A 23,936-nucleotide genomic window follows, 5' to 3' on the forward strand; every position below is an offset into this window, starting at 1 on the left:
GGAAGGTCGGGCGTTGAAGCTCAAATACTTTGGATACCAAATGAGAAGGGAGCACTCCCTGGAGAAGATCCTGATGCTGGGAAAGACAGAAGGCAAAAGAAGAAGGGGACGGCAAAGGATGAGACGGCTGGGCAGCGTTATTTATGTAACTAACATGAATTTGAGCAGACTTTGGAAGATGGTGAAAGACAGGAGGGCCTGGCGTGATTTTGTCCGTGGGGTCGCAAAGAGTCAGACTCGACTGTGTGACTGAACAACAAAAAACCCTGCCCAAGCACTTATAACATTTCTTTCTGATTAGAGTAAGGTTTCTTCTGCAGATTAGAGCCTTATAAGCAATTGGCATCAATACTTTTTGTGGTCTGTGGTTGTCTTTTAAGTATGAATTAGGAGGAAAGCTCTTTTTATGGGCTAAGAGGTTACATGGATCCTTCTTGTGCAGGTTCCTCGACACAGTAGCAGAGAACTTCTTCCCTTAGGACTTTCCCTTAGGACTGACTCCGCTGTGTGAGTTCTCTGATGTTTTTGAAGACTGCTATTGCAAGTGAATTTCTTTCCACACTCTGAGCATTCAAAAGGTTTCTCCCCTGTGTGAGTTCTACGATGACGTTGAAGACTGCCACTTCTACTGAATCTCTTTCCACACTCTGAGCATTCAAATGGTTTCTCCCCTGTGTGGGTTCTTTGATGCTTTTGAAGACTGCCACTTCTACTGAATCTCTTTCCACACTCTGAGCATTCAAAAGGTTTCTCCCCTGTGTGGGTTCTCTGATGATACTGAAGATGGCCACTCTGACTGAATTTTTTTCCACACTCTGAGCACTCAAAGGGTTTCTCCCCAGTGTGGGTTCTCTGATGATTTTGAAGATTGGCACTCTGACTGAATCTCTTTCCACACTGCGAGCATTCAAAAGGCTTATCCCCTGTGTGGGTTCTCTGATGATATTGAAGACTGCCACTTGTACTGAATCTCTTTCCACACTCTGATTAGAGTAAGGTCTCTTCTGCAGATTAGAGCCTTATAAGCAATTGGCATCAATACTTTTTGTGGTCTGTGGTTGTCTTTTAAGTATGAATTAGGAGGAAAGCTCTTTTTATGGGCTAAGAGGTTACATGGATCCTTCTTGTGCAGGTTCCTCGACACAGTAGCAGAGAACTTCTTCGACTGAATCACTTTCAAAGCTCCCAACATTAAAATTGTGTCTTCCCTGTGTGGGGTCTCAGTTGCCATCAAGGAGTGCTTCTGCGACAGAATCTCTTTCCACAGTCTGAAAAGCCAAAAGGCTTCTCCGTTACAGGAGTTCATATATGCTTGTAAAAATTGTCACATTGACTGAATCTGCACACTCAAAGGTTTTCTCCCCATGTGCGGGTACTTTGAGACAGCTGAAGAGTGCCACTCTAACTGAATCTTCTCTCACACTCTAAGCAATGAAAAGGTTTCTCATGTTTGGAGTTTATCAGCAAGTTCAAGGGGGGGTGGGGAGTGGTCTCATTCATTAGGATGCTGTCTCTCCAACATCAAAGCATCCGTTGGGGTCATTAACGAGTCCAGGTGTGGCAAGCCGCGGCCGGACATTGAGAATTCTAACAATTCCCCCCTCTGTGTGTTCTCTGATGCTGTTCAAGACTCTTCCTCTCACTGAATCCCTTTCCACACTATGACCATTCAAAGGGTTTCTCCCCTGTGTGAGTTCTGTAATGAAGCTGAAGATCACCACTTCTACTGAATCTCTTTCCACACTCTGAGCATTCAAATGGTTTCTTCCCAGTGTGGGTTCTCTGATGCTGTTGAAGAGTTTCTCTCCAATTGAATCTCTTTCCACACTCTGAGCATTCAAAAGGTTTCTCCCCTGTGTGGGTTCTCTGATGACGTTGAAGATGGCCACTCTGACTGAATCTCTTTCCACACTCTGAGCATTCAAAAGGTTTCTCCCCTGTGTGGGTTCTCTGATGACGTTGAAGAGTGCCACTCCGACTGAATCTCTTTCCACACTCAGAGCATTCAAAAGGTTTTTCCCCTGTGTGGGTTCTCTGATGACGTTGAAGATGGTCACTCTCACTGAATCTCTTTCCACACTCTGAGCATTCAAAAGGTTTCTCCCCTGTGTGGGTTCTCTGATGACGTTGAAGAGTGCCACTCCGACTGAATCTCTTTCCACACTCAGAGCATTCAAAAGGTTTTTCCCCTGTGTGGGTTCTCTGATGACGTTGAAGATGGTCACTCTTTCCACACTCTGAGCATTCAAAAGGTTTCTCCTCTGTGTGGGTTCTCTGATGACGTTGAAGATGGCCACTCTCACTGAATATCTTTCCACACTCTGAGCACTCAAAGGGTTTCTCCCCAGTGTGGGTTCTCTGATGCTTTTGAAGATTGGCACTCTGACTGAATCTCTGTCCACACTCTGAGCATTCAAAAGGTTTCTCCTCTGTGTGGGTTCTCTGATGACGTTGAAGATGGCCACTCTCACTGAATATCTTTCCACACTCTGAGCACTCAAAGGGTTTCTCCCCAGTGTGGGTTCTCTGATGCTTTTGAAGATTGGCACTCTGACTGAATCTCTGTCCACACTCTGAGCATTCAAAAGATTTCTCCTCTGTGTGCGTTTTCTGATGACGTTGAAGAGTTTCTCTCCGACTGAATCTCTTTCCACACTCTGAGCATTCAAATGGTTTCTCCCCTGTGTGGGTTCTCTGATGATACTGAAGATGGCCACTCTGACTGAATTTTTGTCCACACTCTGAGCACTCAAAGGGTTTCTCCCCAGTGTGGGTTCTCTGATGCTTTTGAAGATTGGCACTCTGACTGAATCTCTGTCCACACTCTCAGCATTCAAAAGGTTTCTCCTCTGTGTGCGTTCTCTGATGACGTTGAAGAGTTCCTCTCCGACTGAATCTCTTTCCACACTCTGAGCATTCAAATGGTTTCTTCCCTGTGTGGGTTCTTTGATGCTTTTGAAGACTGCCACTATGACTAAATTTCTTTCCACACTCTGAGCACTCAAAAGGTTTCTCCGCTGTGTGAGTTCTCTGATGTTTTTGAAGACTGCTATTGCAAGTGAATTTCTTTCCACACTCTGAGCATTCAAAAGGTTTCTCCCCTGTGTGAGTTCTACGATGACGTTGAAGACTGCCACTTCTACTGAATCTCTTTCCACACTCTGAGCATTCAAATGGTTTCTCCCCTGTGTGGGTTCTTTGATGCTTTTGAAGACTGCCACTATGACTAAATTTTTTTTCACACTCTGAGCACTCAAAGCGTTTCTCCCCTGTGTGGGTTCTCTGATGTTTTTGAAGACTGCCACTTCTACTGAATCTCTTTCCACACTCTGAGCATTCAAAAGGTTTCTCCCCTGTGTGGGTTCTCTGATGATACTGAAGATGGCCACTCTGACTGAATTTTTTTCCACACTCTGAGCACTCAAAGGGTTTCTCCCCAGTGTGGGTTCTCTGATGATACTGAAGATGGCCACTCTGACTGAATTTTTTTCCACACTCTGAGCACTCAAAGGGTTTCTCCCCAGTGTGGGTTCTCTGATGATTTTGAAGATTGGCACTCTGACTGAATCTCTTTCCACACTGCGAGCATTCAAAAGGCTTATCCCCTGTGTGGGTTCTCTGATGATATTGAAGACTGCTACTTGTACTGAATCTCTTTCCACACTCTGAGCATTCAAATGGTTTCTCCCCTGTGTGGGTTATGTGATGATACTGCAGATGGCCACTCTGACTGAATTTCTTGCCGCACTCTGAGCATTCAAAAGGTTTCTTCCCTGTGTGGGTTCTTTGATGCTTTTGAAGACTGCCACTTTGACTGAATTTCTTTCCACACTCTGAGCACTCAAAGGGTTTCTCCCCAGTGTGAGTTCTGTAATGATGCTGAAGATCACCCCTTCTACTGAATCTCTTTCCACACTCTGAGCATTCAAAAGGTTTCTCCCCTGTGTGAATTCCACGATGACATTGAAGACTGCCACTCCAACTGAATCTCTTTCCACACTTTGAACAGTCAAAAGGTTTCTCCCCTGTGTGAGTTCTGTGATGATGCTGAAGGTCACCACTTCTACTGAATCTCTTTCCACCCTCTGAGCACTCAAAGGGTTTCTCCCTTGTGTGGGTTCTCTTATGATTTTGAAGACTGCCATTCACAATAAATCTCTTTCCACACTCTGAGCATTCAAAAGGTTTCTCTCCTGTGTGGGTTTTTTGGTGCAGCTGAAGTATTCTACTCTGACTGAATTCATTTCTCATCCCTGAATATACAGAAGGTTTCACCTCTCTGTGTATTCTTTGGATTACAAGGAGCTGTGATCTATTTCTGAAATATTTTCCACACTGAATGGATTTCCTTGCCTTCATTATCCTTTGCTTGGAAAAATATACATTCCGCTTTCTTCCATCACGCTTCTCAGCCATACCGCCGCCTTTCTTTCTTTTAGGTATGCCGCGATTCCTGAAATTTTCATTCAAGTCTTCATTTTTAACTCTATCTTGCATTTGCTGATGAAGTTCCTCCCCCTCCTCATTCCTCCGATCATCTTCTGCTGGAATAGAGAGAGAGAAACTGTTAGCTCTTGGAAAAGCTGGTAAGACCTAACAGCATCTAAATGTTTATAAGCGGAAAGGATTGATAGCCCTTTGGCTTCATCCAGTTTGGCTGATCTTAACCACATGTCCACCTTTCCCCAAGATTATCTAGTATTTAAGGATACCTCCCCCTCCCGTGAAGAGCCTCAGCTGAACTCTTGCTCAGAAGGGGTTTCAGAGTCTCCAGATTTCAGGTTCAGAGAAGGCCTCCCTCCCTCTTTTCCCACTGGCCTGTATGATTGTACCAAACAAAACGTTGCTCAGAAGTGAATCAGGAATCCCGCATGCTTATTCCTGGCCTGTTGCCTTGATATAACATTGATGGATGCTCACTCTCACCTGTCAAGGGGCCTTGCCATTTTTGTATTTCTAGATCTCTTAGGAATTGGGGAGGGTGCTCTGTGCTTGCTTGGTTTGGTGTAGTGGTTAAGTGTGCGGACTCTTATCTGGGAGAACCGGGTTTGATTCCACACTCTTCCACGTGCAGCTGCTGGAATGGCCTTGGGTCAGCCATAGCTTTCGCAGAAGTTGTCCTCGAAAGGGCAGCTTCTCTGAGAGGTCTCTCAGCCCCATCCACCTCATGGGGTGCCTGTTGTGGGGGAGGAAGATAAAGGAGATTGGGGGACGCTCTGAGACTCTGATTCATAGAATCAAAGAGTTGGAACCGACCTCTAGGGTCATCTAGTCCAATCCCCTGTGTCATCTTCTTTGCTCTATACATTGTAACAATCGCAAGTATTAATTTCTGCCCTGTAGAAGGGAGTGAAGCCTCCGTCTCAAGGATGCACAGCTTTGAGACAGCTCAAACTGCTAAATGTTTAATGAAGAAAGGTGTTGGTGGGAACAAGTTTGTACTGTTTTACATGGGCTTTTTCACTGTAAGTTTGGCGGGCTGCATAACGGCCCAGATATGGTATAAAGGACTGGCCACCCCAAAAGTATGCCAGTTCTGACACAGTCATGTCTCACTACTGTTTCTATCTATCAATAGAGCCAGCTTTCTGACCACACTGGAAGCCTTCTTGAATTGAGGATAGCCCTAGAGCTGACATCAGCCACCTCTTTGGGGAAGGAGATATGCTCCTGGGATCCTCTAGAAGACCTCTTCAGCCTTTCTTTGGATGCAAGGCTGTTCTCTGTCTCCACCATGGTTTCTCTTATACTTCTGGATTCTTTTGCAGAGAGAGAAAGTGATCATTCTCACATGGGGAAAGAAAGAAATGAAGATTAAAAATTCTTCTGGAAGGACGGCACCACAGTTGAGATCAAAGCCCAGAATCTGAACCAGTCTATGCGGGATGGATGTGTGAGGCAAAGAACCCAAGTTTCCCCAAGGGTTACAGGGATTACTAAGAGGCCAGGTGTGATTCCTGGGTGTTCATAATTTGAGTCTGCCTGCAGCTAACACCAAGATCTTTTCCGAGGCCAGATCCCAGAATGTGGTCATTGGTTAACCGTGAGGATCTGTATCCAGTTCTGTAAACAGAAGTATGAGGGGATTAGGAAGGTGCTGACAGCCCCTAGAAAATTCCATCAAGCGGGACCCTTGATTGTGTCATTAGGACCACCTGACCCTTGAGAGGTAGAAACTACAATACAGGGATGGATAAGAGGGAAGCCGGGCTAACTTTATGCTCATGGCATGTTAGTACACCTTGATGTTTTCTTGCTGCATCATGATGAATAGTTCTCTCTAGAGTCATTTAGGCTACAGTTGGAATTCTTATGCTGCAACAAGAGGTGCCTTCTAAGTACTTCATATCTTAGATAGAACAGTTACTTTTTCTTCTATTACTGTTGCTGAACTGCAGAAACTGCTGTTTTGTGATGTCTTACTTTTAAATCCTTAATCAATTTTTTATATATTTTAAAAGGGGTCTGAACAGGGTGTTGCTGAGGTAACAAGGGGGACCCAGGTGGAAACTGTTCTAAGAGTTCTAAGAGCATAGTGTGTAAGTTCTAAGAGCATAGTGGCCGCCCTGAGCCACTTGTGGGAAGGGCGGGGTATAAATCTTAAATAAATAAATAAATAAATAAGTTTTGTTATCTGTAACTGGAAGTTGTTTTGTTTCTCTTACAAGTAGCCTGAATATGCTGTCTTTAGAGACTGCTGAAAAATAAAACGTCTCATCAGTTTTTTGTGTGGAACAGTGGCTTTCTGTCTCATAGATTAGATGCTGGGAGAAATGACTTCAATGGACCAAGGGACTGATTCATTACATAGCAGCTTCTTGCGTTGTTCATGTGTGTGTACTTGCAGAAGGGCAACTGAGGCCATCTGACAGCAATGCTGATTCTGTGAAGTCAGGTAGACAATGAGAGGGTGGAAAGGAAGTGCTGCATTGTTGCTTAGGTCTTGTGACACTTTCTTACACGCCCAGGGAAATGCGACTCCCGCTTTGGGATCAGGAAACAAATTCCTCCAGGTCAGTTTAGAAAAGGTTCCTCCAGCCAAACAATTCTAACAATTCCATGCTTCAACAAGGGGGTACCAAAATGAATATACAGTATACAAATAGGAAATATATAAGAAATTGACAAAACAAAAAAAAGATTTACAGCTTTACAAATTAAATTGTCTTTTGAATGCAACCCTGTGCCAACCCAAATTTAGCCACAGTCTTAGTAATGAAACGATTTCCATCAGATAACTGTTTATTACAGCAATCCAAGTCTGTCTGCCCAGCCATCTCTTTTACATGAGGCTGAATTAATCTAGCTTGAACCTCATTATACCACTAACATCTCAGCATCAGAATGCTCGATAGATTCTGTCTCCCCAGACTCACATTCACAAAGTCTCTGCGCAAAAGGAACTCTTTTGAATCTGCCCTCTAGCACTGCAGAGGGGAGAGCCTCACATCCAGCTAGTGTGAAGGCTTTTCTGAGTTTATTTACATCAAGGTGTGTTAGATGTGCCATTGGGACCAAACAATATCTAATTTGACTGGGCACTCTGCATTCGGGATATCGCTCAAGATCTGCTTGTCTCTCTATATCCTCTGCTTAAGACCTACCTTGGCCTGATCCCAGTTCATGGCTAGAATCAATGGTGGGGGAATCCAAGTAATTGTAATTTGTTATGCACCCATTTCATTAAGTTTGAAAAGTATCCGATAATAACAGATGAACTAGTCCCTCAGGTTGAAAGTTCCTTTTAAGCCAGTAATGGAGTGAAGCCAAAATACTGTTTGGCTTCCATCTTCAGTGTGCCAATTTCTAGTCATGTTAGTACATTCAGGACACATCTGGAGACCTGAAAGATTGCTCTAAAGAATTTGCTCTGAACCCTCTCGAGAGGGGCAGAGCTGGAAGAGGAAAGGCCAATCAGAGTGCCACAGAGCATTTCTGCGACTTCCTTCACTTGAAATAGGTTTGGGGTGGCTGGAACATATAGACCCCCTTTCGTATGGTAGATTTGTTATTGGCAGTTCTTTCACCTGGTGTCACTACATACTACAGATGGGCCCTATATGTGGTCCTGGTGGGTTCCCTGCATTTTGCAGGGGGTTGGACTAGATGACCCTGGAGGTCAGTTCCAGTTCTACGATTCTGTGAACACCTGAAGTTTCCTGACACTGAATCAGATCTTGCTCCCTTGAAGTCTGCATTATCTACTCCATCCAGCATCGGCTCTCCACGGTCTCAGTCTTTCATTTCACCTCCTACCAGATCTTTATCTCTGGAGATGCTGGCGATTGAACTGGGGACCTTTTCAATCCAAGCAGATGCTCTACCAGTATCCATGGCCCTTCCCAAGTAGCGGAAAAGTCCTCAAAATGATGCATTGCTATTCAATATTTGGATTCATTCCTCATCACAATGGCAGCAAGTTGCTCTAAAAGATCCTTACCCAGAGAGGCCAAATTCCCGTAGTTCTCCAGCATGACTTCCCTGTACAGAGCTCTTTGTCCCGGATCCAGCAGGGCCCACTCTGCTTCCGTGAAAGAGACGGACACCTCCTCAAAGGAAAAAGGACCCTGGAAGAACAAGAAGATGCCCTCCTCTTCAGAGATCACGCCAGGCAGAGTTTGCACACTGGAAGGGAGTCGTCTGGGAAGGTATGGAAAGTAAGGCTTGGGATGGGTAAATGCAACGGCATTCAAAGGATCTCTCGCTGTGCCCCCTCTCCTACCTGGATTGCAGGTGCAGCTGCTGTTTCCACACCTCTGAAAAGACAATGGATCAATGGCATCACTTCACTGCCTGTTCCTGAGACAAGGGAGGAAGAAGCTGTTTGCTTGTTTGTTGCCGGCTTCACACACCCCCTTCCCAGAATTATGAAACCTTGCCCTACCTACATTCCCAGTTTTTAAACACTTTTATTACATTCTGGGAGAGGTAGAAGAGAAGTACCAGGGATTAGGGGTGTGCATTCGGTTCAGCCGAACCTAATTAGCCGCCGAATCACCACTGATTCGGCTGTATACGGAATCGGCTGCAGCCATTTCCAATCGGAGACCATTATGCGGCAGCCGAATACAGCTCACCGTATACTTCCGAATAGATATTTGGAAGTATATGGAATTCAATGCAAAAGGCGGGAAAGGGGCTTCTGCAGCCTCAGGGGAGCTGCTTGCCTCCTTTCCCGCCTTTGGTAGCCTTTTCCCGCCTCTCCCATAGCCTCCCTGGGATCAGGGAGGGGGGAGGGGGAAGAGGAGCCCCAGTAGCCAATCCAAAGCTTGCATTTGCAAAATGCATTGCAAATGCATACTTTGCAGGGCTGTTGTGTAGCTGATGGCCCAGCCATCAGCAACATTGTAGTTCTTTTGATCTTTTGCTTACTTGGGTATCCAAGTAAGCACTGTTGTCTGGCCAGCCAGAGAGCAGTGCTATTTTTTGAAACTGCTCTCTGTAGGGAACCTTTTTAAGGAGTCTGCCTGGCTGGACTCCCATTCCATTGCTGCTGTGTTGCTGTGTGTTGGTGTGAGAGATTGTGCTGCTGCTGGCTGGCTCTTGGCTTCAGCTGCTGCCTGCTGCTCTCTCACTCAGCCTTACCAGACTTCCCTGGAGTAGAAAAGACAAGGTAAGACAGTCTTGGGGTTCTTGTTTTTATTTTTGTTGGTGAAAGGACTTTTTAAGACTCAGAGTCCCTTTACTTATCCAGATTTGGGTGGTGGTGGTGGTGGGGTAGCTTATTTGGGGTTAGGGGCTTCTGCTTGGGGAGGGGGCTGGGGTGGGGTGGGGTTTGCCAATTTGCCCATATCTTAATTTAGTGAAAGGACTTTTAAAAGTGCAATGTCCTTTTACTTCTCCTGATTTGGGTGGCTTGGATTTCTGGGGGTTAGGGTGAAGTGTTTTTTTGGGGAGGAGGGATTGGCAAAGTTCCTGTATTGTTAAAAGTTAAGTTTTTTACTGTTTTAAAAGTATTCTGTGTTTGATTTGTTGCTGCTGTGTTGTGCTGCTGTTGTTACTTTTCTCTTCTGGTTCTTGGGGGGGGGGGATGCTGTTTGGCCTAATGTTCATTGTTTAAAAGGCCACTTTTGTCCCCCTTTTCCTGGTTCTGGTTTTAGGGGGGAGGTGTTGTTGATTGATTTGGCCTGAGGTTTCTTATTGGTAAAAAGGCCACTTTTTTAATAGTTGAGTTGCTTGGCCTTTTCTGATTGTGCTGGTTTTGTTTTGGTTTTTTTAAATTACCTCTGGTTGGTGTGGGGGTTGGCGAGAGTGTGTGTGGGCTGGGTCACTTTCATGTTTTTATAGAGTGAGTTTTGGAGTCTGAGTGTGCTCTCGGTTTGGCTAGGGCCACTAAATAGGCTGCCCCACTAATAAGGGTGTATTTAGGGATTGTGTTTTTTGAAATTAAAAAAAAAATAATCCAGTTTAGGGCTTTATCCCCTTTCAAAATTCAAGTAGGCCAGATAGGGGTGATTTAAAAAGATTTTAGGTTTCTCATAAAAGGCATTCCCAATTGTTAAACACTTTTACTACATTCTGGGAGAGGCAGAAGAGAAGCACCAGGGACCAGCGAGCCTCAGGGATTATCAATGCTGCCAACATATTTCAGGCTTCTGTGGGACTTTGGTTTCCTCTATGGGGACTTGAAGGTCATAAGAATGAGTTTCCAGAGTGTCTCTGGGCTTGCTAAATTCACAGTCAGGTGTTCAGCCAGAAGCAACTTCAAGATGGCATCACATCTGTTCCAAGCCCCGCCCCAAGACCCTCCCCACAGCTCCTGGGTGGGCCAAGCCACAGCCCCCCACCCCCTGCTGCCCACAGCAGTCCCCCAGATTACCCTTCAAGCACAGGCACCGAAGCCACATTTCCCCAGGATTATTGGCCCCTAGAAAGTGCTTTCCAGAGCTCTGCTCCCCCAGAAGGTGGGGGCTCCCTTGATTCCCCAGGGTGAAGGGCTCTGCTGAGGCTTGTCTGCCTTTCCCCTCAGCAATTTAAGATCTTCATGGAAGGAAGGAGAGATATGAATATATATGTTTTTAATCAATGATAGAAATTGACCCCGAGGAATTTGTCTAATCTCATTTTAGAGGCATCACAAATTATGGACACTGAGTGCCACCAATTAACTCTGAGTTGCTTCATTTTCATCTGACCTGAACTCTCTACCCACCACATTCACAGGCTGCCCCAACTGCACCCAGGCACAAGGAGTCCTTACCACAGGAGAGGGCATCTTGGGCACGCTCCACCGCCTGCACCCTCTGGCCCTGCTCCAAGGAAGCTCCTTCTGCCTCAGGGATTGCAGCTTCCATCTCCAAAGGTGGTCCCCGCATCTGAAACAGCAGCCAGGGAGAGGGGTAAGAGATGGAATGGAAAAGAGACCAAGGAAGGGATCCTGCCCCACTTAGGGTTGCCAATCCCCAGGTGGGGGCAGGAAATCCCCCTGTTTGGAGACCCCTCCCCCCACTTCAGGGACGTCAGAAAGTGCAGGGAGGGGAGGGAAATGTCTGCTGAGAACTCTATTATTCCCTATGGAGATTTATTTGCATAGAAAATCATGGAGAATTGATCCACGGGTATCTGGGGCTCTGGGGGGGCTGTTTTTTGGGGTAGAGGCGCCACATTTTCAGTATAGCATCTAGTGCCTCTCCTCAAAATACCCCCCAAGTTTCAAAAAGATTGGACCAGGGGGTCCAATTCTATGAACCCCAAAAGAAGGTGCCCCTATCCTTCATTATTTCCTATAGAAGGAAGGAATTGAAAAGGTGTGCTGTCCCTTTAAATGTGATGGCCAAAACTCCCTTTGGAGTTCAATGATGCTGGTCACAGCCTTGATCTTGGCTCCACCCCCAATGTCTCCTGGCTCCACCCCAATGTCTCCTGGTTCCACCCCCAAAGTCTCCTGGCTCCACCCCCAAAGTCCCCAGATATCTCTTGAATTGGACTTGGCAACCCTAGCCCCACTCCCAGACTCTGCACCCTTCTCTCAGCAGATTTGGTGAGTTATTTGCATGGGCTAGAAATTCTCTAGCAGAAGAGGCCCTGGGCAATTATCTGGCAAGGAAACTTTAAGATAAGATCAGATATGGTTGCTTGAATTAGACACATCTGGAGGGAATCCCCTCACCTGTTCTGCCTGCCTCTTCTCCTCTGCCTGACTCAGGAGGAAACCTTCGGCCAGGGCCACTGCCTGGGAACTGCTCTCCGGCCCACATCCTATGACCCAGCCCTGCATTTCCTGGGGCAGGAGAGTCAGGAACTGCTCCAGGATCACCAGGTCCAGGATCTGCTTCTTGGTGTGCCTCTCCGGCTTCAGCCACTGGCTGCAAAGTCCATGGAGCTGGCTGCAAACCTCTCGGGGCCCATCGACCTCATGGTAGCGGAGCTGCCGGAAGCACTGGCGATGCACATCTGAGGTCACGGTGTCCTTAGCCATGGCCTTTGACACAGCCCTTTCCCAGAATTCAGCATCACTTCCAGGTGGGATGGGATGGGGGCTCTTTCCTGCTCTCTTCCCAGGTCCTTCTGGGTCCTGCTGTTCCATCTCCTTCCCCTTCTCTTGGGCCACCTCTGTCTTTCAAAAGTGGCCTTTATTCACTTTGTTCTGTTTTTGTTAACTTGTACTCCACCCTTTCCCATGAACTGGCTCTGGGAGGATGACAACAAAGGTAAAACAATTTAAAACTACCAGCTGAAACTACCGGCTCTGAAGGGAGGCTTTTCCCTGAGGGGACTGAGGGAGACGGACAGGAGTGTGTCGAAAGGAAGATACACACACACACACACACAAATATGCAGACACACAGATGCACGTAACAAATACAACCTCCATTCCCAAAAAGAAGCAGGGAATAGACCACATGTCCTTCATCCAGAGAATTATCACAGTTTTCTCCCAGCCCCATATTCCCGCTCACCCTGAAAGAAGGACCGTTTTCCAGAGTCCAGACTATTTGGAATAAAGGCTACACCAAGACCTTGAACACCTTTGCTTGGCTACTAATTATCTCATTGGTGGAGATGGTAGTTGAGGGAAGAGTCAGCCAAAATACCTGCCATGCGACCAGCCAATCAGCATGAATGATTCAACACATGTGATCCCATCTGAGATTCCTTTCTGGGCCTCCTGACCCCACAAAAGGCAGGCTTCAAAGTCTTGCCGGCATCTCCCTGAACAAGTTCTGAACCCCCCCACCCCTCCTGGGACTGGCGTTCCTCCCTGTTGTGCTGCCTGGGGGTCTGTGCCTCTCTTGCCTGGCAAAGAGATCCCCTTTCTTCTCCCCTAACCCCAATGCAGGAGGGATGGGCAGGGGCGATGCGTTTGGAGCAAGCCTGTTCTCTCCCTGGGTGCCCACTTCCCAAAACACTGATGCAGGTGGGGACTTGAATCCAGATCCGTGGAATACCCTGGTGTGTTTACATGCCATGATTCTCACAGTGGTGGATTCTTGTGTGGCCTTTGTTCCTCCAGGCCCTGTATATATTGTGGGCGTGGCCACACCAGCAAGCTCCACCCCTCTCTGCCTGTCAGGGGAGCTGCGTAATGCTCTGATTGGTGGATGTGGGTGGTGTTTGCATGAGCACCAATGGGCTTGCTAGGCGCTCTCCTCCTTGGCAACAGGGGTATTTCAAATGTTCCTCTCCTCTGCTGGGCAGCCCCAGCCCCACACTGGCCCCACATCCGGAGGTTAGGATGGGGCTGCAGCCAAGGCAGGCTGGCCTTCCCTTCCCCCAGCCCCCAGCCCTTTCTTAACTCTTCCCACTCCCCAAAAGGCCAGCTTGGGTTGCAGAATGAAAAAGAGCAGCAAGAGAATGTCAGTTTCATACAGTTAACTTTTCTTACACTGATTATCGCTTATCCCCGACAAACTCCGCTTACAAAGCTGAACAAGACCGGTGCCTAATAGAGTAACCAACCTCTACGGGTTGAAGCCAAAATAACCAATCAACTACCCTGAATAAATAACCAAGAAAGTTTACTACAGTGCCAAAGAAATCCCTGAGAGATTGATCCAGGCCATCCTCAGAAGGCCCCCACTTTGCACTGAAATCCACACGTGAAACTGACAATACTTTTTGCAAGCCCTTTATTCAAGGAACACAGGATCTTCTCTTGAGAGAGGCTGACAAGACGCTTGCACTTAAAGGGACATTTAGGGCACTTTATATTGTGAACTGTGGAAAGGATATACGTGTGAAAGAGTTGCGGACTGATATATTGATTACTGAGCATAAGAATATTTGGATCTGTAGTAAAAACCTGTTAGTTATGTATTCACAGTAGTTGATTATGGTGGCTTTAGGAGGTGTTTCCGTGAATCTCTTGGTCCAGGTGGGGCCTGAATTTCTCCAAAAATTAGAACCCACCTCCAGCAGACAGAGATCAGTTCCCTGGGAGAAAACGGCCCACCTGGGACAGCCCCGGCTTGCAATGATCCCCGCCTCCCTCCCTCCCAAGAGCGAAATGCTTATTCCTCCTCCAAGACTTACTTCCAAGTAAACGTCCCCAGGATCCGGCGGCTGCAAAGCGTCTCTCTCCTGCTGCAGCTTCTTTGCAGGCTTCTCCCTTCCTCCTCCGCCCTGCAAATGCAAACCCCTCCCCCAGGAAAAGCCCCTCCTCTCCTGCCCCCCCCCACTTGATCGGCCTCTCTAGAAAGCAGCTCGGCGGTCTTAACCCTTCCAGTGCTGCAGAGGAGCTTCATGTAGGCTGCCGTCAGCCTCGCCTTGTGCTGCTCAACGGGGCTGCTCGGGAGTAACTTTGCAGCAGGGGGCTGCGCTCCTCCCGGGGTGTCCCCAGTGCTGCTGAGGCAGCTCAGAAAAAGGAGGCTGCAGCTGGGTCCCCCGTAGAATAAGGACCGTAAAACTCAAGGGGGGCGAAAGGGGAGGTTGGTGCTGATGAGATGAGGGTCGTCTTTCAAGAGACTATTGAGCGCTTCTGTTGCCCCCCTGGAGAGAAAACCTGGTGGGGCCTCCCGGCGCTTCCTTGCACGTCCAGGGAGATGCTGAGGGCCACTTGGGGGGCAGGCAGGCCGTGGTGCACAGCTGGGGGAGGGGCAGGGGGCTGAAGGGTATGCATGATTTTTGGGGTGCTTCCTGCAGGCTAAGAGATGGGCTACAGGGTGATGGTGCTTTGATTTCATTTCCGCCCCCCCCCCCCCCCCAAATCATGAATTTATGAGGCTCCGTGCTTTGGAATCATGTTTCTGTTGCGTGGTGTTGCCATGAAGCTGTGGATGCAGGATTTATGTGGCGTCAGCTGTGGCCATGTTTATAATGTGTGATTTGAGAGAGATCTTGGGGTCATGATAGATAACTCACTGAAAGTGTCAAGACAGTGTGCATTTGCAATAAAAAAGGCCAATGCCATGCTGGGAATTATTAGGAAGGGAATTGAAAACAAATCAGCCAGTATCATAATGCCCCTGTATAAATCGATGGTGCGGTCTCATTTGGAGTACTGTGTGCAGTTCTGGTCGCCGCACCTCAAAAAGGATATTATAGCTTTAGAGAAGGTGCAGAGAAGGGCAACTAGAATGATTAAAGGGCTGGAGCACTTTCCCTATGAAGAAAGGTTGAAACGCTTGGGACTCTTTAGCTTGGAGAAACGTCGACTGCGGGGTGACATGATAGAGGTTTACAAGATAATGCATGGAATGGAGAAAGTAGAGAAAGAAGTACTTTTCTCCCTTTCTCACAATACAAGAACTCGTGGGCATTCGATGAAATTGCTGAGCAGACAGGTTAAGACGGATAAAAGGAAGTACTTCTTCACCCAAAGGGTGATTAACATGTGGAATTCACTGCCACAGGAGGTGGTGGCAGCCACAAGTATAGCCACCTTCAAGAGGGGTTTAGATAAAAATATGGAGCACAGGTCCATCAGTGGCTATTAGCCACAGTGTATGGAGCACAGGTCCATCAGTGGCTATTAGCCACAGTGTATGGAGCACAGGTCCATCAGTGGCTATTAGCCACAGTGTATGTGTGTATATAACATTTTTTGCCACTGTGTGACACAGAGTGTTGGACTTGATGGGCCGTTGGCCTGATCCAACATGGCTTCTCTTATGTTCTTATGTTCTTATGATGCTGAATTTGGGGTCATCCGATGCAAAAACTATGAGGATCCATGAGAATTTGCAGTTTTGAACCATATTTTTGCAGCATGGTGTTGCCATGGATGCGTGATTTTTCTGGTGCAAGCAGTGTCCCTGGACATGATATGTGATTTGATGTTGATGTCGGGGGGACCCAAAGGAAAAACCCTGAGGATCCATGTGGATCCGTGCCTTGGAGTCACGTTTTTGAAGAAGACTCAAATTTATACTCCTCCCTTCTCTCTGAATCAGTCTCAGAGCAGCTCACAATCTCCTTTATCTTCTTTCCCTACAACAGACACCCTGTGGGTGGGGCTGAGAGAGCTCTCCCAGAAGCTGCTCTTTCAAGGACATCAGAAACCATCTAGAAGGAACACAGATCAGAGCTGGCCCTTCCACTTGGCAAATTCGGCATTTGCCTAGGGCGGCGGCCCGGGGTGTATGTGCCGAATTGAGAGACCCCCCCCCCCCCCATAACTCACAGAGGCCTTTCCTGCTCTCACGCCATCTTTCTTGCTCTCAGGCTGCCTTCCCTGCTCTCGCACTGCCTTCCCCACTCTAGGCTGGCTTTCTTGCTCGCCTGCCCCCTTCCCTGCTCTCATTCTGCTTCATACTGATGAAAGCCATAGCATGGCATCCGCTCTTCTGAAGTCTGCTATGCGTGGACTCAGCTTTGGGAATTTTGTGCAAAATTTGTTACTGATATCTCCATTTGAATAGATGTATGTTAAACACAGTGACATTGTCAAAGTTCTATTTGTTCAGATATACTTCTCTGGATGTTGGCAACTGTGTCCCACTTGCAGCACAAACCCCGCAGGAGCCCCCCACCCCGATCCTCCCTCTGGCTGCCCTGGCTGTTGTTATACACATCTTTCTTTTAATACTTTTTTTTTGGCACAGAAAGATAAATGCGTAAGTATGCACTTGATAATATGACCATGCTAAAAGGAGAGTTTTTAAAAAACAAAACCAGGGAATAACAATCCTCATAAGACCATCATAAGGAAAGGTTACAGAATTATTTTTTGGCACCAGTAGGAGAAGGAAACACACAAGCATTATATGAATCTTTCACCTCTGTTTGCATCATTATGTATCTCTCTTTGCCATGAATCCTATGTTCCTAAACACAGCTCCTCCAAGAGCAAATGTCACCCCCATCTTTAAAAAGGGTTCCAGAGGAGATCTGGGAAATTACAAGCCAGTCAGTCTGACTTCAATACTGGGAAAGTCGGTAGAAACTATTATCAAGGACAGAATGAGTAGGCACATTGATGAATACGAGTTATTGAGGAAGACTCAGCATGGGTTCAGTAAGGGAAGATCTTGCCTCACGAACTTGTTACATTTGTTTAAGGGGGTGAACAAACAAGTGGACAAAGGAGACCTAATAGATAATGTAATGTAATGTAAAATTTTATTTATATCCCGCCCTCCCCCGCCAGAGCAGGCTCAGGGCGGCTTACAACATTTAAAATGAACAATACAATAATAAAACATTAAGAACACATTAAAACCAATCAGTGATTAAAACATTCCTAGACTAACAGTGGCGGTAAGCATTATTAATTTAGCAGTAAACATTGGTACCATCATTAGTGTACGCCTGTTTGAAGAGGGCGGTCTTGCAGGCCCTGCGGAACTAATCTAAGTTCCGCAGGGCCCGCACCTCCTCTGGGAGCTGGTTCCAGAGTTGTGGGGCTGCGGCAGAAAAGGCCCGAGTGCGGGTGCTTTGCAGTTTTACTTCTTTTGGCCCAGGGATATTCAGTTTGTTTTTGCCTACTGACCTCAGTGCTCTCTGGGGCTCATATGGGGAGAGACGGTCCCTCAGGTAGGTCGGTCCTTGGCCATATAGGGCTTTAAAGGTTATGACCAGCACTTTGTACCGGATCCGGTATACAATCGGCAGCCAGTGCAGTCCGCGCAGCCCAGGCCGTATATGCCTCCATCTTGGAAGACCAAGTAGCAGCCTGGCTGCCGCATTCTGCACTAGCTGTAGCTCCCGGGTCCGGTATAGAGGCAGCCCCATGTAGAGAGCGTTACAGTAGTCCAGTCTTGAGGTGACCGTCGAATGGATCACCATTGCTAGGTCCTGCCGCTCTAGGAAAGGGGCCAACTGCCTCGCCCGCCTCAGATGAAAGAATGCTGACTTGGCAGTGGCTGTTATCTGGGCCTCCATTGATAATGAAGGCTCCAGTAAAACACCCAGGCTCTTTACCCGTTGCGCCGTCTTCAGTGGCGGCCCGTCAAAGGCCGGGAGAGATATTTCCTTCCCCAGAGTGCCACAACCCACCTGGAGAACCTCTGTCTTCGCTGGATTCAACTTCAGCCCGCTCAGTCTGAGCCACGTTGCAACAGCCTGCAAAGCCCGGTCCAGGTTCCCCGGGGCGGAGGCGGGTCGGCCATCCATTAGTAGATAGAGCTGGGTGTCATCTGCATATTGATGGCAACCCAGCCCAAATCTCCGGGCAATCTGGGCGAGGGGGCGCATATAGATGTTGAATAACATCGGGGAGAGAACTGCTCCCTGGGGCACCCCACAATCTAGTGTGCGCCTCTGGGATCGCTCACCCCCAATCGCCACCCTCTGTCCCCGACCCATGAGGAAGGAGGAAAGCCATTGTAAGGCCAGCCCCTCTACCCCTATGTCGGCGAGGCGGTGAATCAGCAGCTGATGGTCGACTGTATCAAATGCAGCCGACAAATCTAATAACATCAGTATTGCCGCACCGCCTCGATCCAGTTGCCGCTGGAGGTCATCCACCAAGGCGACCAGGACCGTCTCCATCCCGTGGCCCGGCCGGAAGCCAGACTGGCACGGGTCTAAGACAGAAGCGTCATCTAGAAATCTCTGTAGCTGCAACGCCACTGCCCTCTCGATAATTTTACCTAAAAATGGTAAATTAGACACCGGTCGGTAGTTTGCCAATTCGGCCGGGTCTTTTTACCTTGACTTCCAGAAAGCTTTTGATTAAGTTCCTCATCAAAGGCTCCTTAGTAAGCTCGAGAGTCATGGAGTAAAAGGACAGGTCCTCTTATGGATCAAAAACTGGCTAATTAATAGGAAGCAGAGAGTGAGTATAAATGGGCAGTCTTCGCAGTGGAGGACGGTGAGAAGATATTGGATTTATATCCCGCCCTCCACTCCAAAGAGTCTCAGAGTGGCTCACAATCTCCTTTACCTTCCTCCCCAACAACAGACACCTTGTGAGGTAGGTGGGGCTGGAGAGGGCTCTCACACCAGCTGTTCTTTCAAGGACAACCTCTGCCAGAGCTATGGCTGACCCAAGGACATGCCAGCAGATGCCAGGAGAGCCAGTTTGGTGTAGTGGTTAAGTGTGCGGACTCTTACCTGGGAGAACCGGGTTTGATTCCCCACTCCTCCACTTGCACCTGCTGGAATGGCCTTGGGTCAGCCATAGCTCTGGCAGAGGTTGTCCTTAAAAGGGCAGCTGCTGTGAGAACCCTCTCCAGCCCCACCCACCTCACAGTGTGTCTGTTGTGGGGGAGGAAGGTAAAGGAGATTGTGTGCCGCTCTGAGACTCTTCGGAGTGGAGGGTGGGATATAAATCCAATATCTTCTTCTTCTTCAGATGTAAGCGGAGGAGTGGGGAATCAAACCCGGTTCTCCCAGATAAGAGTTCACACACTTAACCACTACACCAAACTGGCTCTCCTCTAAGCAGTGGGGTGCCGCAGGGCTCAGTACTGGGTCCCATGCTCTTTACTTGTTCATAAATGATTTGGAGTTGGGAGTAAGCAGTGAAGTGGCAAAGTTCAGGATGTTAAATTGTTCAGGGTGGTGAGAACCAGCGAGGATTGTGAGGCACTCCAAAGGGGTCTGTTGAGGCTGGGTGAGTGGGTGTCAACGTGGCAGATGAGGTTCAATGTGGCCAAGTGCAAAGTAATGCACATTGGGGCCAAAAATCCCAGCTACAAATACAAGTTGATGGGGTGTGAACTGGCAGAGACTGACCAAGAGAGAGATCTTGGGGTTGTGGTAGATAACTCACTGAAAACAAATCAGCCAGTATCGTAATGCCCCTGTATAAATCGATGGTGCAGTCTCATTTGGAATACTGTGTGCAGTTCTGGTCACCGCACCTCAAAAAGGATATTATAAGAATGGAAAAAGTGCAGAAAAAAGCAACTAGAATGATTAAAGGGTTGGAACATTTTCCCTATGAAGATAGGTTAAAAAGCTTGGGGCTCTTTAGCTTGGAGAAACGTCGACTGCAGGGTGACATGATAGATTATGTATGGGAATATGCATGGGATTATGCAAGATTATGCATGGGATGGAGAAAGTACAGAAAGGAGTACTTTTCTCCCTTTCTCACAATACAAGAACTCGTGGGCATTCGATGAAATTGCTGAGCAGTCAGGTTAAAACAGATAAAAGGAAGTACTTCTTCACCCAAAGGGTGATTAACATGTGGAATTCACTGCCACAGGAGGTGGTGGCAGATACAAGTATAGACAGCTTTAAGAGGGGATTGGATAAAAATATGGAGCAGAGGTCCATCAGTGGCCATTAGCCACAGTGTGTATATATATGTGTATATATATATAATTTTTTCGGCCACTGTGTGACACATAGTGTTGGAGTGGATGGACCATTGGCCTGACCCAACATGGCTTCTCTTATATTGTTATGTTCTTATGAAACTTAAGGGGGGAACCCGGCACTGCCCTCTTTAATTCCATCCTTCCTTCCAGTGGCTCTCTCAGCTTTTGCACTGGCTTTCCCCGCTCTAGGTCCGTGGGTGATCTGTGTGGTAGAGGAGAAGGCCTTGGAAGCCTGCCTATTTCCCCCTCCTTCTCCCCTTCACACACGGTGGAAATATCTATCTATGGGAAGTGCTCAGAGGCTAACTGTGGCCCCAGTGTGAAGCAAGCTTACTTGAGAGTAAGCCTGCATTAAGTTCCTCCTTGACCTCTGGGAGCTGCACAATATGCGTGAAAGAACCACATGTGGCTCCCAAGTCACAGTTTGGACACCCCTGGCTTAGGTTTTACCAGCTGCTTTTGTCCAGACTCAGCTATACTTATGACCAGTGACTGATGCCTCTCCTTCTTTTTCTTCTTCTGTATTTTCATATGTCTGTGTGTGTGTCCATCTGAAGGCCATGACGACCTCTGCTGGCTGACCCCTGCTGGGGGGCTGGAGTATATTGAGGGAGGTAGCTAAATAAAGCCTGCCTCTGCATCCCCGCTGCTGGTATTCCAAGGAGGTCTCCCATCCAAGTCCTTGCCAGAGTCCACCCTGCTCGGCTTCTGAGATCTGACAAGAGCAGGCTTGCCTGGTCTCTCCCAGTCAGGGCCCAGTTCCTTCTGCATCGTGACTCTAACTAGCCCTGCCTGGCAACTAACCCTCTGCCCACCCTCTCCCTACCTAGATGGCAGGGGTCTTGAGGAAGTTCTCTTTCCCTGTCTCTGAAGAAGTGTGCTTGCACATGGAAGGTTAAGCTCAGCATAAACCTTTATTGGTCCTCAAGCTGAAACTGGACACAACCCTAAAAGAAGAAAAAGAATGCAGATTTATACCCTGCCCAAGCGCTTTTAACGTTTCTTTCTGATTAGAATAAGGTTTCTTTTGTGGATTTCAACCTTTTACAGCAATTGGCATCTTTTCAATACTTTTTGTGGTCTGTGGTTGTCATTTAGATATGAAGTAGGAGGAAAGCTCTTTCTACAGGCTAAGAGGTTGAATAGATCCCCCTTGTGTGGGTTCCTTGACAGGGCAGAAGAGAACTTCTTGGACTGAATCACTTTCAAAGAAATTCAAAAGGTTTCTCCATTCTATGAGTTCATATATGCCTTTGAAAATTGTCACACTGACTGAATCTGCACACTCAAAAGTTTCCTCCCCCATGTGTGGGTTCTTCGATGCAGTTGAAGAGTGCTGCTTTAACTGAATCTTCTCTCACACTCTAAGCACTAAAATGTTCTCCCATCGCCTGCTCCCCTTAGCCTCATTGGAACCAACAGGATGAGAGTTGTCATTGCAGTAACGGAGGCTGACGGACAAACGGCTTATCAGCACGTTCAAAGGGGGGGGGGAAGTGCTCCCATTGGGATAGAGATTGAGAATTCTAAAGATTCTCCCCTCTGTGTGTTCTCTGATGCTGCTGAAGATTCCTCCTCTCACTGTATCTCTTTCCACACTCTGAGCACTCAAAAGGTTTCTCCCCTGTGTGGGTTCTCTGATGACGTTGAAGATTGCCCCTCTGACTGAATTTCTTTCCACACTCTGAGCATTCAAAAGGTTTCTCCCCTGTGTGGGTTCTCTGATGATCTTGAAGATTGCAATTCCAACTGAATCTCTTTCCACACTCTGAGCATTCAAACGGTTTCTCTCCTGTGTGGGTTCTTTGGTGCTGTTGAAGAGTGCTACTCCGACTGAATCTCTTTCCACACTCTGAGCATTCAAAAGGTTTCTCCGCTGTGTGGGTTCTTTGGTGCTGTTGAAGAGTGTTACTCTCACTTAATCTCTTCCCACACTCTGAGCACTCAAAAGGTTTCTCCCCTGTGTGGGTTCTCTGATGACACTGAAGATTGCCACTTGTACTGAATCTCTTTCCACACTCTAAGCATTCAAAAGGTTTCTCCCCTGTGTGGGTTCTCTGATGATATTGAAGATAGCCACTTCGACTGAATCTCTTCCCACACTCTGAGCACTCAAAAGGTTTTTCCCCTGTGTGGGTAATCTGATGATGTTGAAGACTGCCACTCCGACTGAATCTCTTTCCACACTCTGAGCATTCAACAGGTTTCTCCCCTGTGTGGGTTCTCTGATGATATTGAAGATAGCCACTCCGACTGAATCTCTTTCCAAACTTTGAGCATTCAAAAGGTTTCTCCCCTGTGTGGGTTCTCTGATGACGTTGAAGACTGCCACTTGTACTGAATTTCTTTCCACACTCTGAGCACTCAAAGGGTTTTTCCCCTGTATGGGTTCTCTGATGACTTTGAAGATGGCCACTCCAACTGAATCTCTTTCCACACTCTGAGCATTCAAAAGGTTTCTCCCTTGTGTGGGTTCGCTGATGATATTGAAGATGACCACTCTGACTGAATCTCTTTCCACACTCTGAGCATTCATAAGGCTTTGCCCCTGTGTGGGTAATCTGATGATGTTGAAGATTGCCACACTTAATTAAGCTCTTTGCACTCTCTGGGCACGTAAAAGTTCTCACTCCTCTGTGGGTTTTTTGGTGCAGCTGAAAGATTCTACTCTGACTGAATTTATTACTAATTTCTGAGAAGTCAGAATGTTTCTCCTCTCTCTGTATTGTCTGGTGTACAAGGAGCTCTGATCTATTTCTGAAATACTTTCCACACTGAATGGATTTCCTTGCCTTCATTATCCAGTGCTTTGGAAAATGTACATTCTGCTTTCTTCCATCATATTTCTCAACCATACCACCACTTTTCTTTCTCTTAGGTTTGCTTCGATTCCTGACAATTTTGTTCAAGTTTTCATTTTTAACTCTATGTGGCATTTTCTGATGAAGTTCCTCACCCTCCACATTCCTCTGCTCATCTTCTGCTGGGATAGAGAGAAAGAAACTGTTAGCACTTGGAAAGGGAGTAAGATCTAACAGCATCTATATGACTATAGGAGGAAAGTTTGGCTGATCTGAACCACACATCCACCTTTCCCCAAGAATAATTAATATTTAAGGATACCTCCCCCGCCCGTCTGTCTGCCCAGGCATCTATTTTATAAGAGGCTGAATTAATCTAACTCGAACCTCATAATACCACTAACTTCTCAGCATCAGAAGCTTAATATTTTCTGTCTCCCCAGACTCACATTCACAAAGCCTCTGTGCAAAACGATCTCTTCTG

General features: G+C 47.2%; 1 protein-coding gene and 1 pseudogene across 1 annotated transcript in view; both read right to left on the bottom strand.

Moving 5' to 3' along the window:
- The window catches only part of LOC132571576 (zinc finger protein 420-like), an 895,908-nt gene that overhangs the window by 312,131 nt on the left and 559,841 nt on the right, over nt 1–23,936 (bottom strand). The gene's annotated exons all lie outside the window — the stretch shown is intronic.
- Nucleotides 1,678–23,125, bottom strand: LOC132570895 (zinc finger protein 14-like; annotated as a pseudogene).

Source organism: Heteronotia binoei, chromosome 5, assembly GCF_032191835.1.
Source record: "Heteronotia binoei isolate CCM8104 ecotype False Entrance Well chromosome 5, APGP_CSIRO_Hbin_v1, whole genome shotgun sequence".
NCBI classification, from domain to species: Eukaryota; Metazoa; Chordata; class Lepidosauria; order Squamata; family Gekkonidae; genus Heteronotia; species Heteronotia binoei.